Source organism: Cyprinus carpio, chromosome A10 (genome assembly GCF_018340385.1).
Source record: "Cyprinus carpio isolate SPL01 chromosome A10, ASM1834038v1, whole genome shotgun sequence".
NCBI classification, from domain to species: Eukaryota; Metazoa; Chordata; class Actinopteri; order Cypriniformes; family Cyprinidae; genus Cyprinus; species Cyprinus carpio.
In genome coordinates this window covers 12,958,341-12,973,799 of record NC_056581.1, presented here as the reverse complement: position 1 = coordinate 12,973,799, position 15,459 = coordinate 12,958,341, and positions in this window count along the sequence as shown.

The following is a 15,459-nucleotide window of genomic DNA, read 5'->3' as shown; positions in this document are numbered from 1 at the left end:
GTTTAACATTATGTGACTTTTTGAATGATGTTGTATGTTTATGTGATATTACTGTGGCTTTGAAATGTTGGTTAATTTTGTATTTTGGATTTTTTTTTTATTGAGTGCAAAATTTAAGATATTATTGATGAAATCCTAGAGCTTTCTGACCCTGCATATACAGCAATGCAACTGACACATTCAAGGCCCAGAAAAGTAGTAAGGACATTGTTAAAGTAGTCCATGTGACATTAGTGGGTCAACCGTAATTTTATGAAGTTACGAAAATACTTTTTGTGTGCAAAGAAAACAAAAATAACGACTTTAATAAACTATTTCTAATCTTCCGTGCCAGTTTTTGACACGCGTACACAACGATATCACGTGGCATGCGTGTGTGCATTCCTCTGCTTGCAAAAACAAGCCGCAGCGGCATGTGCAGGTTCTACGTCAGAATGGAGGCTCCTGCAACAACAGCATCACATGCGTGGTACTGTTGTAAACATGCGTCAAAGACTGACAGGGAAGAGAAGAAAATTGTGAATAAAGTCGTTATTTTTTTCTTTCGGTTGCCACACAAAAGTATTTTCGTCGCTTCATAACAGTACAGTTCAACCAATGATGTCACATGAATAATTTTAATGATGTCCTTACTACCTTTCTGGGGCTTGAACGTGGTAGTTATGTTGCTGTCTATGCAGGTCAGAAAGCTCACGGATTTCATCAAAAATATCTTAATTTGTGTTCCAAAGATGAACGAAGGTCTTACTGTTGGAATGACATGAGGGTGGTTAATTAATGGCAGAATTTTTATTTTTGGATAAACTATCCCTTTAAGAGCAAAATATAAATTAGAAGACATTTTTAGTCCTATTTATAAAAATCCATACACTTCCAAGCTGATTTTTGAAGACTGTCTGTGTTTGCACAGAAAAACCTGGAGCTTTAACACTCACAGGGACCCTGGGTCTGTAGGGGTTCTCTGCTCTGTGGGGCTCTTCCAAAAGCATTCGGTCTGAGACATCCCCCTCAAGGGTGACGCCTGCTGCCTGCAAGATTGGATATCCAAATTCAAAGTAGACAGCAACTCATTTTAGTTTTTACAGGAGAGGGGAAAAAAAACACAACATATATAGGCATACCTTCTGAAGGGTGGACAATATGGCCAAAATATTCATATCCAATTCACGATTTATCACGATTCTTCGTCATTTAGGGTTTACTATTTTTCAAGTGTTGCTGAGCAGACACATCTAAACTAATTTTCCCTTTTAGTACTACAGTCTGCTGTCACTGCACGCATCTTATATACAACAACGCATCCGATTTTCTCTCAACCGTTTAATTTTCACATGATAAACCAGCTGGTGTGTTATGTCTCTTTTTGACAGCAATTTTTTAGCGCAATCAGAAATGAAAGAGAACTTCGTCCAGTAATCAGGCGCTGTTTGACAGGCTTTTTAGTGTGTGTGCACCTCAGGTATTTTGAAATAAAAAAACACATGTCAGAGAACAGCACGCAATAAAAAAAAAAACATGTTTAACCAGCACATGCAAATAATTTTCTTTTGTGATTGCGAATAAGTGCAGAGTCCCGTGACTGTAACTATAATGCTGAGTTAACTTTTGATGTCGATGTATGTCACGTTGTACAGTATATTGAGATAGATGAACCAGAACTGCAACTGATCATATTTAATATTGGGGCTTTACATCTCAGTTTCTTCAAGGTTATGACTCCTTAAGTTTGCATTACTATCCATAGCCGCAGGGTTGACATCTGGATGCTGGTCTGGAAAAATACAGAAGCAACATTACTGTTCATTCCTCATTTTAAAATAATAATAAATAATAAAAACAATAACAACCTCTTACTGTGGTAAGATCTGTCTTACTATGTATCTGACATGGGTTTTACCTCACACCCTTCCATCCTCTCTGCAAGTCTTCATCATCAAACACCTTTTTATCAGAGGACTCTTGCTCACATTGATGTTCAGAATCTGACGGGCCGTCACCTACTTCCTCTCCCTCCTCATCCACATCATTATTCTCTGCAGGAAACACAAACAAACAGTTTGATTATCACATCATGGCAACATGGCAAGTTAAGTTTTAGAAAACTACTGCACGTGATCTGATAACTTGTTAGACTACTAGGATGCTCTATCTCTTCACTGCTCCCCTGCATGGTCTCAGGGGGGTCTTGTCTGGCTCCACAGCTGGCAGTGGGTGAAACTCTGCATTAACCGCTGGAGGGAGAGTCCTACTTTTCGCTCTTCCATTCAATCCTTAGATTATGTTTGATTAACACTGGAGGACTGCAGGACGCTGGACACACGAGGTCATTTGTCTGAAAAGAGAAGAGATATCAATACAATTGAAGTGTGTTAGTTTGATTATACTGATGGGCAAAAATAAGATAATGCGTATCATTTATTTTTATCAGATGAAAGCTTCTATCAACAAAAAGGCAAAAGGTAATTTTTGTATGTAATATAAAGAATGATCTCTTCTTTGAAATTGAAATTGTGAAGTCAAGTGAAGTCAATTTGCAATAATTAAAACAACCATTAACAACATATTTGAAGATAGCTTGATGGCTAAGAGGGTTCCCTCATCTTATCCCAGTTAAAAGATGACAATTTAAAAAGTGTGCATGATTAGAAAGAAATCCAAGATGCACTGGTTGAAAATATTTTGCCAATAACTCATACTTAATTAATATATCTGCAAAATATAGGGGAATCTGAAATATAGGTAAAAGATATCAAAAAACACCCACCTTATAAATCTCTTATACTATATATACACACACGCTTTCCCACAGTGGGTATAGAAAAGAATCATCCCCCTTTAAAGTATTTTTTTGCACTTTGCAGCCTGAAATGAGGAAGGGCAGAAGTTGCGTTTTATCCAGCTCGCCGTGCATTAAGTCAGTAACATATGAATAAATATTTTATATATAATATATTATTATAATAAATAATAAATTATAAAAACATAATAATTAAATTATCACTTACTTATTACTCTGGGCCAAATCTTCGAAAGATCATGACAGACAGACAACCAGACAGACAGACAGGCAGATAAAACACAATTATTAATAATGCTAAATTATTTTTTACATTTACTTTCTTTTATTAATAATTTTCTTTTCATTTATTTATATAATTTTTCTGTTAGGCATTTTTTTTATTTTTTATCACGTATTAAGCTTAAGCTGTATTAATTTTCAATTTACTACTAACTTCTTATTCGTTTTAATTCGTCATTTAACATATAGCCAAAGTCGTTTGTACAGTAAAGTTAAAAATTGCACAAATACTCAAAGATTATAGAAACAAAATTGCCTGTTAACCTGGACCAAAAATCTACAGGGCTTTGACGTCGACATTTTATGTTTACATTATTCGCAGCCAACTGGTATAAATAATCTGTGTGTTCATTTGAAGAAAGATGTGTCCACTTCAAATATATCAGTTTTATTTTACTGTATTGGACTGATACAGAAAACATAACAGAGTCACTTTTATTGCCTGATATATGTTGTAAAATATATCATTCAAATATAATGATTCATTGACTTGACTGTGCTGCTGTCTCCTGCGCTGGCTGTGGCGTAACTCCTATGTGCAGACAGTATGGGATGGGCACTGCTGTGACGGAGTGTAAACAGGCTATTGGACGGTGTGCAGTTGCCAAATGACATATTGAAGGTGGGTCCTACGTCCTCTGTAATTAAACAGGGTTACATTTCGACCAACACTGAATCACACCAACAGTATTTGCTTGCCCCTTGTACGCTGGGGCTTGCGGGGGTGCTGTCCGGGGGATGTCCTCTGCTGCGCGGGTAATGGGCGGGGCTGTTCAGCTGACTCACCCTTCTGGGTGATGGGTGGTGAACAGGCCTGCTGGGCGGTCTGCGCACAATCTCCGCCGAGTTGGCCGCCTGCCGCCCGCACTTCCCCAATTCTTACTATGCTGCTTGCTGCCCCCCGACCCATTTCTCCCTTCTCACCCCTGTGGCTTCCCTTTTTGGGGCTTTCCCCCCACGTGCCCCCCCGCCCCGCATTCTTTGACCTCGGATTTTCTTGTCCCCTTATGCCATGCCTTTACTTCCCTCACTACCCATCACTCGCCCCTTTGCTCCTTTATGGCATCTCTCCAACTATACTATTGATTACTATTATAAGTAGTAATATTAAAACTGACAAAAGCAAAGATAATTATAAAAAAAAAAAAATTTAAAACGAAAACTGAAAATATAAAGTAAAAGCTAAATCAAAATATTAATAAAAACTATAATAAAATATAAATAATATTAAAATAACACTGCTGACCCCAAAATTTTTAACTTGGTGTAGAGTTAATAAAAAAAGAACATTGTTATTACACTAAACTAAATTAGTTTTAAATCAGCCTTTACTAAGTTTTGTGTGAAATGCTTTATTTCTTGTACCTGATGGTAGGATGCACTGTGCACAGGGGTAATAGATTCAGAATCCTTTGAGTCCTCTTGAGCAAGACGGTATTCTAGATAATAATAGGGTGACATAAGATTATAAAAAAGGACAAATGTTACCCACAAACTGCAGTCTGTTTTTGAACTCCATACCACTCAGACTGTTTTTCAACAGCCTGTTTTTCCTCCTGCTGGAGATGAGCTGGGTCGACAAACCTCCATTGTGACATCCAACTCATCCTCTGAGCTCAATGACTGAGAAATAAAGGGTGGGGGAATTATACCTCCTTTATTCTTCAAGGCATATGCCTAATCTTCTGATTTTATTGTGTTATTTAAAGAGTATCCTATAAAAATAACTAAAATTGTTTATTTTCCACCTGAGAACTCGCTCTCACCAGATGATGTGCAGATGGATGGGTGGTGTTTGGGTGTGTAGAACATGCTAGATTGCTGTGTTTGTGTACAGTCCGAATCATCTGAACTTCTTTTGTCCTTGTGACACAACATACATTAAAGTGTACATATTTATCAGTTTTTTATAGCATTTTGTTCTAAAAGTTCACCTATGATGTTAATCAAGGTTTAAGTCATACAACAATCTTGATTTATGTGTGAAAAAAAACATTAATTAACTTGTACAAACAAATATATAAATAAAGGTCACAGTTTACCACCTTTGTGTTGCTTGCTTCCTCCAGCACTCCATTGGTCTCATGATAAATAGTGTGATGATTTAGTATGTGTAATTTGTGTCTTACTATCATCTGAATCCGCATGGCCTTCCAAGGATTCATGATAAAGTGAGGATAGGCTTTAAATATATAGTAAATAGATGACAAAATCTTCATTTTAGCGCTTGAGAACACTATCCTTTACAACCGCATCCAGGACAGCCTCTATTACCAGCGAACAATTGGGAACAGTTCGTCCGATCAGCTGTCCTGGGTATCGATCTGCGAGCTGTTCCAATAGGTATCTGTTCCTGTAGGTCGAGTGTGCTTTGCTACATCATCACGGTCACTGCTGCCAAACGCACTCAAGCCGGTGACCCCACGCGCCCCTGTCATTAGGGCCACCGATTACCAGACTCACTGACACAGGACACAAACCAACAGGTCACATTGTCACCTATTCAGATCGTCTTTGAAATGGATAAATGCAACATGAAGATAATGACTGGTGTGGCTGTGTTTCTCACTGGTCCATGAGGGTTTTGTTGTGGGAAATGTTTCTCTAGACAAGAGCGGCCTGTGCTGTCCTTTCTGAGCCCTTAGGACACCCAAGCTGTGCAGCCTTACCTGTTAAGAAAGAAATGTATGATTGCTTATTTTTTGTCATGTTTTCTGCCTATTTGTTCATATATATCCTTTCTGTTGTTGCCATCATTTTTCTCATTCTCCTTTTCATATAGGGGACTGATATTAGTCTTTTTCTGCTACTGCTCTTATACTGTTTGTACCTCTCAGACTTTGACGTCCTGTCTGGTTGCGTCCTCTTTTTGTTGTTTCAAACTCTCTCAAGTCCCCTTTTCTCTCCTGTTAATAAAGCTTTTTTCTCATATTTTTCTATAAACTATTTAAATCATTAAGCTATACTGACTGCTATTCCTTTTTTGTTTTAGGGTGATCTCTGTTAGTATTTTACCACTAATTTATTTTAAGTTAATTTTTTTTTTTCAAGAAAATTCATATTTTTATTCAGTACGGTCGCATTAAATTGAACATGACATACCTGTTACACTAATAGGATAGGATGTGTTTTCGAAGCTCTCCTCTGAGACTGAAACTGTACGGCCCTGACCTCCTCATCTCTATTAATGGTCCACTTAGACTATATAATATTCAAACGGTGGCCCCCATAGCCTTCCCAACACCAATCAACATTGCACTCTTTTCCGAATGTTCCCCCTCTTCATTCAGAGCATCCACCTCATCAAAGACATGGGGCGCCCAATTGGTCTGCTCCATCCACATTATCCAGACTTCTGCTCAGCTTGCTTAGAACAACTGAGACACTTTGAGGTTGAGGGAACAATGGAGCCAGTATGCTTTGAGATAGAGCGACTGCAATTGCCAGATCCTTGTCTGTATCCCTATAGTTAGCAACACAGGGGGCTCAGAAAGTGAGGTATGAGAGGTAGAGGGCCCATTCATGCAAAGCAGGATATCACTATGCGAAAATCTGAGTGGAAGTCAGTAAGTGTCTGAGGTGGACTCGTCTTCTTCTCTGTAGATTCTTTTCAGGTGATGTTCCCGGAATCTCATTGTGTTATTGCGAGTACTGCAGGGAGATATACTAAGAGGAAAGAATAGGACATTCCACAACTATATTAGTTTGTTATTACATCACATTCAATGTTCTTAACAGGCACTTTCTCACACAAAATGATCATTTTCTAATGCTTTAACAGTATCCTACTCCGAGCTGGATGGAAATACTCACAGAAGTCTTGTCTTGACTCTCTTGTCTGATTAATATCTGTTATTCCATCCAGGGATGCTCCTGAAGCACTGACCATGAGTGCCATCACTTCTAGTCTTCTCACTTCTCATCTCCTGTTGTAGATTAGATTGATCATTTACTCTCATGCTGATATATATTACCTCTCAATCATCTGGAAAAACCTTGTACAATGTCTCCTAATAATTTTTACTTACTAATTTTAAAATTTTCTATCCTATCACCCACCAACTTTTGACAACAGTATGTGAACATCCAGCAAATAGAGCATGACTACAAGTGCACTGAATACATACTGATGAGACACAGTAAAACAGAATTAAACCAGTTGTGCAAACCCTTATAGGACAGTAGTCGATTGTAGCACAAATCATGCAGGATGCTGGTTCTGTGCGGGCTCTGGGCTGGGAGGGCCCGTCTGAAGGAAGTGGTTCAATAAGGCTCAGGCACAGCAGGGTTTGCTATCAGAGCCTGACTGGCCTCTACTGACCGTTTTATCCCAGCGTGGGGTCTGTGGAGGCCCATTGGCACAGCAATCTGCACAAAGCAATATAACTGCTTTACAAGTCGCAAACTAGTAAAACAAAACAAGATCTTTCACATAAGCTCTACAGTTTACACTCACATACATGAAGGTACCTGTAAAGATCTCCTGTAAAAGGGCGCACACACTATAGAGATGCAGCTTTTCCTGTACATGCTCTATATCTAAATTACTTTGGAGCTGCACCAGTTGATCAGACGAGAGGCAAAGGAACAGTGAGGTGGGGCGTAGGAGGGCCGTCCTTCACTTGTAGTTGGAGTAGAGGGTAAAGGCATGTCAAACACAAAAATCACACTCTGAATATAAGCCATTTAATTTACACATTTCCTAAATTGAAGTCATTTAAATCTATACGTGTGTGTGTGTGTGTGTGTGTGTGTGGTGTGTATGTGTGGTGGTTGCTTTTTGCAAGGATTGGTGTACCTGGGTACAACTGAACCCAAGGCGTGTACCCCTGGCAATCCAGGGTGCACTATAAGTACAGTGTGTGAAGGAAAGGGCCCCTGCGCCCAGAGATCGGCCATGCAGGTACATTATACTTCCATCACACACCTGTAGCCACCACTGATAATAGGTCAACCAGCCCCCGGTAGGAGAGGAAAACTCATCCCGCTGCAGAGTGCTGGAAATAAACAATGAACACAAAGCTTTAACATAAAACCACGGACGCAGTCAATTATTAATCTTGTTTGAAATTTTCAAATGAGTACCCTTTGGTGTGCAGCACATTTTGTACAGGGATCACAGATTTAGTTCTCTCATAGACCAGCTTTGTGTGTGTCCAAGGTCAGCAGAAGATACTCGAACAGCCATCAGTCAGCAGGAGCAAAGGTGGCGGGTGAGAACAGTAAGCGGACTGCACAGGACATAATAAGAGTAAACCATAGCTCCAAGTAGGGCATGGACATTGTATTTAGATAACAAATTACACAACAAACGAAAAAATACACAGGTTTTGAATACTCGAGTAAATGATGACAAAATTTTCATTTTGGAGTGAAGTATTTCATAATTCAAGTATTCAATTTCTGGGCATTTTGACTAAAGTTAAAATCAACATTAAATTAAAATAGGTCTTAATAAATTTTTTTTTTTTTTTTTTTGATTCTTTTTTCAGCATTGGCCAACAAAATTTTTATTCAGCTAGGTTGGAAAAACATTCCCATTCGACACATTTAGTTTGTATGTATTTTTATTGAGTTGATGTACCAAATAACTAAAACTGAAACTGACTAATAAAAAAAACATGTATAGACAAAAAGGTGTTTAAGCATAAAAAAGTGTAATACTGCTTTAAACTGTTGTAGTTTTCCCCCAAATTTTTTTTAAAAGTTTTCTGTTTTTTTTTAATTGCAATTTTGTTTTTGTTTTTCTGAGCAAAAAATAAATATCATACATGTTCCCCTGATTTACATAAGACACCCAGTAAAATGTCATTCAGTGTAACAAATCTGTGTCAGGCATATTTACAACAAAAATCAATTTTATGACATATTAACAGGACTAATTACTGTTCAACCCAAATACGTAATGAGTTTCTAATTTTACATTTTTAACATTTGCCACTATCTCTAGGTTTTTGCCATTGTCAGTAAGAATTTTTTACGTAATTTAAAACACAAAAAATTTAGTATGCTCCATTCTTTCTTTTAGATATTTTAATATGTACATGTCAGAAATAAGCATGTTGTTTGGATTTTTTTGCATAAATATGTGTTTACATCTGAATGACAATGTAACATTATTTCAACCAAATATTTTGACCATGTTATTCTCCAAAAACGTTTTATTTTTGAACACCTGTAAAAGAAGACATTTTATCTTACATTTAATGTGCTTTCTATGGACACAAAATCACTTTGTACATTTCTTTTGATGCGGACATCTTAAACGTCTTTGACCATAGGACATAAAAACTTACAACTAAAAACACAAAATTACTAAAACTTATTCTAAAAAATGATACATATATATAATTCCAACACAGATTCCATATCTCTATAATCATTACATCTAAAAAATAATAATGTTAGGTTAATAATCCTTCAGTAAAGTGATATGGTATCAGCTGTCGAAAAATACTGTTTTTTACATGAACAGTGTGCAGGCAGGAAAAAATAATAATAACCAATATAATATTACTCTGCAAATAATGTTTCTATATTGTTTACCAAAAAAATTGATTACCTAAATAAAGGTTTTTAAATACATAGTTTTTACATATGCTTACTGGTCAACTCTGTTGTAGCCTTTTTTTTTGAGTTTTCCCATTTTTACCAGCAATACCCTCCTGCTCAGAAATCAGCACGATCCAGGAGACCATATGTTCTTCACATTTTTGCAAAATCACATCATGCAGCTTCTTTAACAGTGACACGATCTCCTTTCAAACACTTGTAACTGAGGCACAGTTTAAACAAAAAATGGTATTTATGGTTTCCTGTAAGGAAATGCTGTTAGTTCATTTAAATCTATCTTCAAGATATTCAATAAATAGTCATGCTTGATTTACAGTGTCCTTACCTTGGTCATACGTATGAACGATCCACACAATAAAGGAATTGAGGAGGTTCAATCGATTAGCTTGAACTAAGTCACAGTCACTTTATCAAGAGCACAGAAGCAGCCAATCCCAGACTAAAACCTGGCTTCTCAAAAGCATTAACTGTAATGATTACAAAAACAACATCTTACAAAACAGCTCAGTGTGATTAATAGCTGTCAGAGTAAAAGTATATAGTGTTTAGAAGCTTTACTATGCTAATAGGAATTGGGACATATGTTCCATTTTATAAGTCTTTATAATCGCAATCTAGAACTTTCGAACATGTTTGTTCAAAAACATTATGATATATTTTAAAAAATGGTGTGTGGGGTCAGGTGTAATCTTTAAAAATTTTTTTTTTTGTTTTTTTACACAAACCTTTCCATAGCCAAAACAAATGCATCATCATATCACAGGCAGACATCTTATATCTTGTGTTATTTTCTGAATGAGCCCAGCTGACTAAAAGGACGGAGACCGTCCTCGAACAGCGCAAACAAAAAAAATAAAATTGAATTTCTCTAAAGCCATCTAAACTAAAGGTGGTGGCCACTATACACACTTTAGCACATATTTTTCCCTGACTTGTAAAGCCGTCAAGTGGTTTTATACCGAGTGTTTTACAAAATCTGTTGAGGTTTGAAAGTTGTGTAGTGTATTCCAGAACATGTTACACTGATAAAGATCTGCCAGCCCAGAGAAAGTACTGCAGTATCTTACCGATGGTTCCAAGAGCCTGAGCCAGGGCTGGAGATGCCTCGAGCAGTAAAGTACTCTAGGAGCGGAAGAGCGATCGGGTGTGGATACTACAACGCGCTGCAGTTATGGCAATTTACAATGTGTTTGAGCACACAATAAACAGTTTGTTCTAGCTGGGTGTGACACAGAGAATATGTACGCTCCTTCAATGGTACCTACACACGAGTGAGCATCTCTTCGAGGAACACGCAAGCGATCTGCCAGTCGATAAGGGACACAAGAACGAAGGGAATGGTCCACTAAAGGGGTCTGTAATAACACTGCAGGAGCGACATTATGAAATGACACAAAAGACAACCGCACAGTGCGGTGCGACCACTTGCTTTCTCATACAGATCACCCAAAGAGCGCATCCAAACAAGTCGACAGACAAGATCCTTCAGGACTGTTCTACTGGCGCGCTGGCCTTATGAGGCCCATGTCCATGTCCCGGCAAACCTGCCTGGTATCAATTCATGGAGACGCAGGTCCCCGCCGCAGCATTCCGCAGTGAAACTCAGCAAACCAGGCATTTAAAGAGAAAAGAGAGTACTGCCAGCAATGGACGAGGGGATTATGCCAACGAATACTTCCATGATCATTACAGCGTGGCTGGTATAGGTAATAGTTACACAACCGGAGTCTCAAACATGAAAGCGATCTAAAAAATATGCATTATAGCAACTCAATGTAGTGATACTTCAAGTAAGAGAACCCACGCTCCATGGTGCTGATTATGGGAAGGTTTGGCCTTGAACTGATTTGGGGTTTGCACCGTCGGGACAACTGTAGAAGCTTCGTCCTGCTACAAGCACAAAGGCCAAGGAGAGACGCACTCAAAAGAGATGCAGACGGGATAGCAGCTGTCAAAGGGAGGTTCATTGCTGGGTCAACGCCTTCCAACACCTATGGAAGTGTAATATAAAGAAAAAAGCAACTAATTAACATGTACAATCATTTAAAAGAACAAATTGGATATGTCCCCTGTGTTATGTGGAACCTGTTCTTGAGCCACTTTGTTTAACTCCACTTTTGCTACTTATTTTACTCACTTGTGTATCTGTGCAGGAACGAGATGATAAACCTCTCACCTTCCACCACAGTGCCCAAGAGGCGCACCGGACAGGGCATTGGCTGAACCCCTGTAGATACACAGAATTTGCTTCCTCACCTGCAAAACTAAAATATGCTTGCGTGAATAAACTTTAGTATAGCAAACCGAGAGCATACATGTTGCCTTTCTATTGTGTAAACGTTACTCACTAATTATTAATTGCAGTTACATTTACAGTTTGGCTTACAAGTCAAGAAAGTTGGAAAATACAAAAAAACGAAACTAAACATCTCATTAAATGTAAAACAAAACCAGCATATATGCTAGGAAAGCGGACACAAATTAGCCCAGGTTCATTTAATATGAATATCGATAGGTTTTTAACGTTATAGAATTAGATTTTAACCCCGTTCAGGTTACAATTCCAGTTTGATCTTTGCTAATTAAACACTTAAGAATTATGAATTGGATGGCCCCAACCAGTTTATTTAAAGATAAACACAATGAGATTGGAATTCAAGGTAAGTTTTCGATGCTATTACCTTTCTCGAGTTTCTCCCTCGTTCATGATTCCGATGGGTACGTTGGGAATAATATGGCGGAGCTGGATAGACTATTGAGACGGAATTCTTAAAAAATATAGACATTTCAGATGTTTTCTTTCTCTGTTTAGCAGTACAGGTACCTAAATGTTGTAACTGAGGCGTGACTTATCTACTTTTTAACGTGAGAATAGGGACGTATCCTTATAACAAATGAGAATGGAATTTGTTAGCAAAAAAATATTGTAGAATGCGCACTATTTCCCCTTCTGTTTTCTCTGCTTACGACGCAGGTACTACCGCCCAAAGCACGGGGAACAACACACCGTATATTGATACGCCAGCCTCAAAAATACCACTATTCAATAGTTTCCGTTGGAATTTTGTTTGATAATCGGTTGTGTGAGTTGTGCTACGTTGAAAACCACCCTGGTGCTCTGTTATCACTAATATGATCGAACAAACTAGAAAACATGACAGTGTGTTAATGTTGAAACCAAATGAATAAAAAACGCTAAATAGTGAAGAATTTGTATTGTGCATTCTAAAAAGTAGTGAAATCAGGCGTGAAATGTTGTATAAATCTAATAATTGGAGAAAACAGACGTATTGTAACACAATCCTTATTAGTAATCCACCCACACTTCGCGCACATTTGCATATTCAACCCGACAGACCTCAAAAAAAAACATGCTCTGAAACACACCAGAAAAACGCCCAATTTTTGTATCAAATGCTCGTTTGTATAAGGCATATCCCAACAAAGACCTTTGCCTTTTTCTGAGGCCGCACAAGCATACTGATTCCCCGTATTAATTGATATAGCGGCAAATACATTTTGAATTATTGATATGTACCTATTTCTATTTAAGTATTATTTTATTACTGGGACTGTTATTTTGGCGTGTATGATAGCAAACCCGACGGTGCACTTTGGACTCTCTGAACCTCAAAGCAAAGCTAAGTAATCCTAGAAAGCGCGCGGTGTGCGTGACACAAACATCCACCTCTTTCTCCCTCGCTTCATCATACACGCTCAGGAGCGGACGAACAAAACCCCGTTAGAGAAGATGGAAACTGCACTATAATTTCACTACTTAAACCTCATTATTTGTTTCTTTTCTGTGGGGATAATGCTCGGCTAAATGTGAGTGCAGGTCAACGTGGCTCATCAACGCCGGGGCGATTTTCAGGGAACCGCTTTTTACACTTCGGATGCTTCCGGTTCAAAGGCTTTTACTGTTAGAGAGTTGTCTTTAAATAGGCATATCATTGTCTAGCATAGAGCTTTTTATAACATTTACAGTATGCATATTTTTTTTTAAATCTCCAATATTTTAAAAACGATTGTAGAGCTGTTTGTGTCCAGATTTTATCCCGATAGTTAAAATCTCGCGAGATTCATTCACGGGCGGTTTACTGAGCACTGGCCCGTGTGTTAAATGTTAGTCCTGTAAGTAGTTGTTCAGATGCTCTTTTTATATTTTAACATCTGATTGATAATAGTATGGGGGATATTAAAATATATAGGTATCTGTCGCTCTCGCCGGGGCTTGTTAAGAAGTGAGAGATGTTACTGTTTACTGTTTGTGACCGGAGTTTAAGGGAGTATGAAATACCTAGGAAGGACACTGGTCGTTAGTGGTGTTGGGATGCGGAAGGCCCAGAGAGTCGTGAGCATGGGCTCGATGGTAACAAACATGTTGCGAGGAGTTGAAAGTGGAATGGCACTGTGCTGGTGAATCATGTCGTCTGTGGAGGTTGTTTTCTCCTGGGTGGGTGAGCTGGGCAGTGGCTGCTCGCCTGGTCACACTCTCTGTTTCACTGGACCTCTGTTGTCACTTTGGTATTGTATACTTGGTGCCTGTATTTCTTTTGTAACGACACAATCCGATCCCTGTTGGGAAACGATGACAGAGCCCGTCTCAGTCATGTGGATTCGGAGCGAGGCTGATGGATTTTTGACCATGCTTGGGGCGTCTGTGTCTCTCATGACAAAGCTGGAGGAGTCAGTGGAGACGAGCCTGGTTCAGGTAGCCTCAATGAAGAAGACGCTAGGAGATCACAGGTGGTGGTGTTTTTAAGTCATTATATCTCTATGTATTATGCATCTTTAATACATGAGCTCCTAAAATGTGGACATGTTGTGGATTTTTTTTTTCGTTCTTATTGTGTTCCTTTGGTAATATATTCCTCTTATTAGAGCGGGATTCGACTGACCTTTTGAAGAAGATGGTTGTTTCAGTAACTCAGAACTGTCGTGTGGATCAGATTTCAAGCTTTACGAAAAACACCCGGTCGAAAAGGTAAAGGTCAAGCTTTGAATGTTTGATATACACACTAACCTATATGTGGAATCTATTTGTTGCCAAACATCTTTAGTATATCTCCTCCTGCTTGCCTACATGAATTGTATTATAGGGCGTTGAATGTTTTGTTTGAATTGAATTAAAATAGGGTTATGAATGTGACATGAGATTTCTCATTTTGACATGCACCCTGTTTGACGATTCAGAAAACTTATTAGGCAATGTTATGACTGTGTGAAGCTCGAGGGATATTTAAAGGCGTGACCAACTTAGTCTTAGTCATAGTTTTATTCCTTTTTGCAGAAAATGTCCCCTTGTCAGGTGGGTTGGAAACAAGCTGCAGTGTTCTCTCAGTGCTTTACCGAGCTCAGCGTCTTCAGAAACCCCCCTGAGATACAGTGCAAAGATATCTCCCACCTTCGTCTGCAGGTAAACACGCGGTTTATTTCTGCTCTTAGTTTCACTTGAGGATGGTTGCGTAAACGCAAGTGCTTTGGCGTGACAAATTGTCCAAACAAGACAGTCATTCTTTAAGAATGCCTCCAGGAAGTATGGCAATGGTTGAGGCGGATAATCCCAGTTTTTTTGTCTCCTGGAGTAGACAAGCACCATCCCTTTCATTTCTAGGAAAGGCTGTTCACCTGTTTTTGCCAGTCACAGTATATAGTAATTTTGTACTGGGATAAAATCAGACAATGCTCATTTGGAATGTGCATTCAGTTGAGTGGACGGGAAATGAGTCTTGTGAGGAAATGAAATCGTATCTAAGCAGGGTTTAAACATTTTCTGAGAAAAGTTCTATGATTTTGAAAACCGT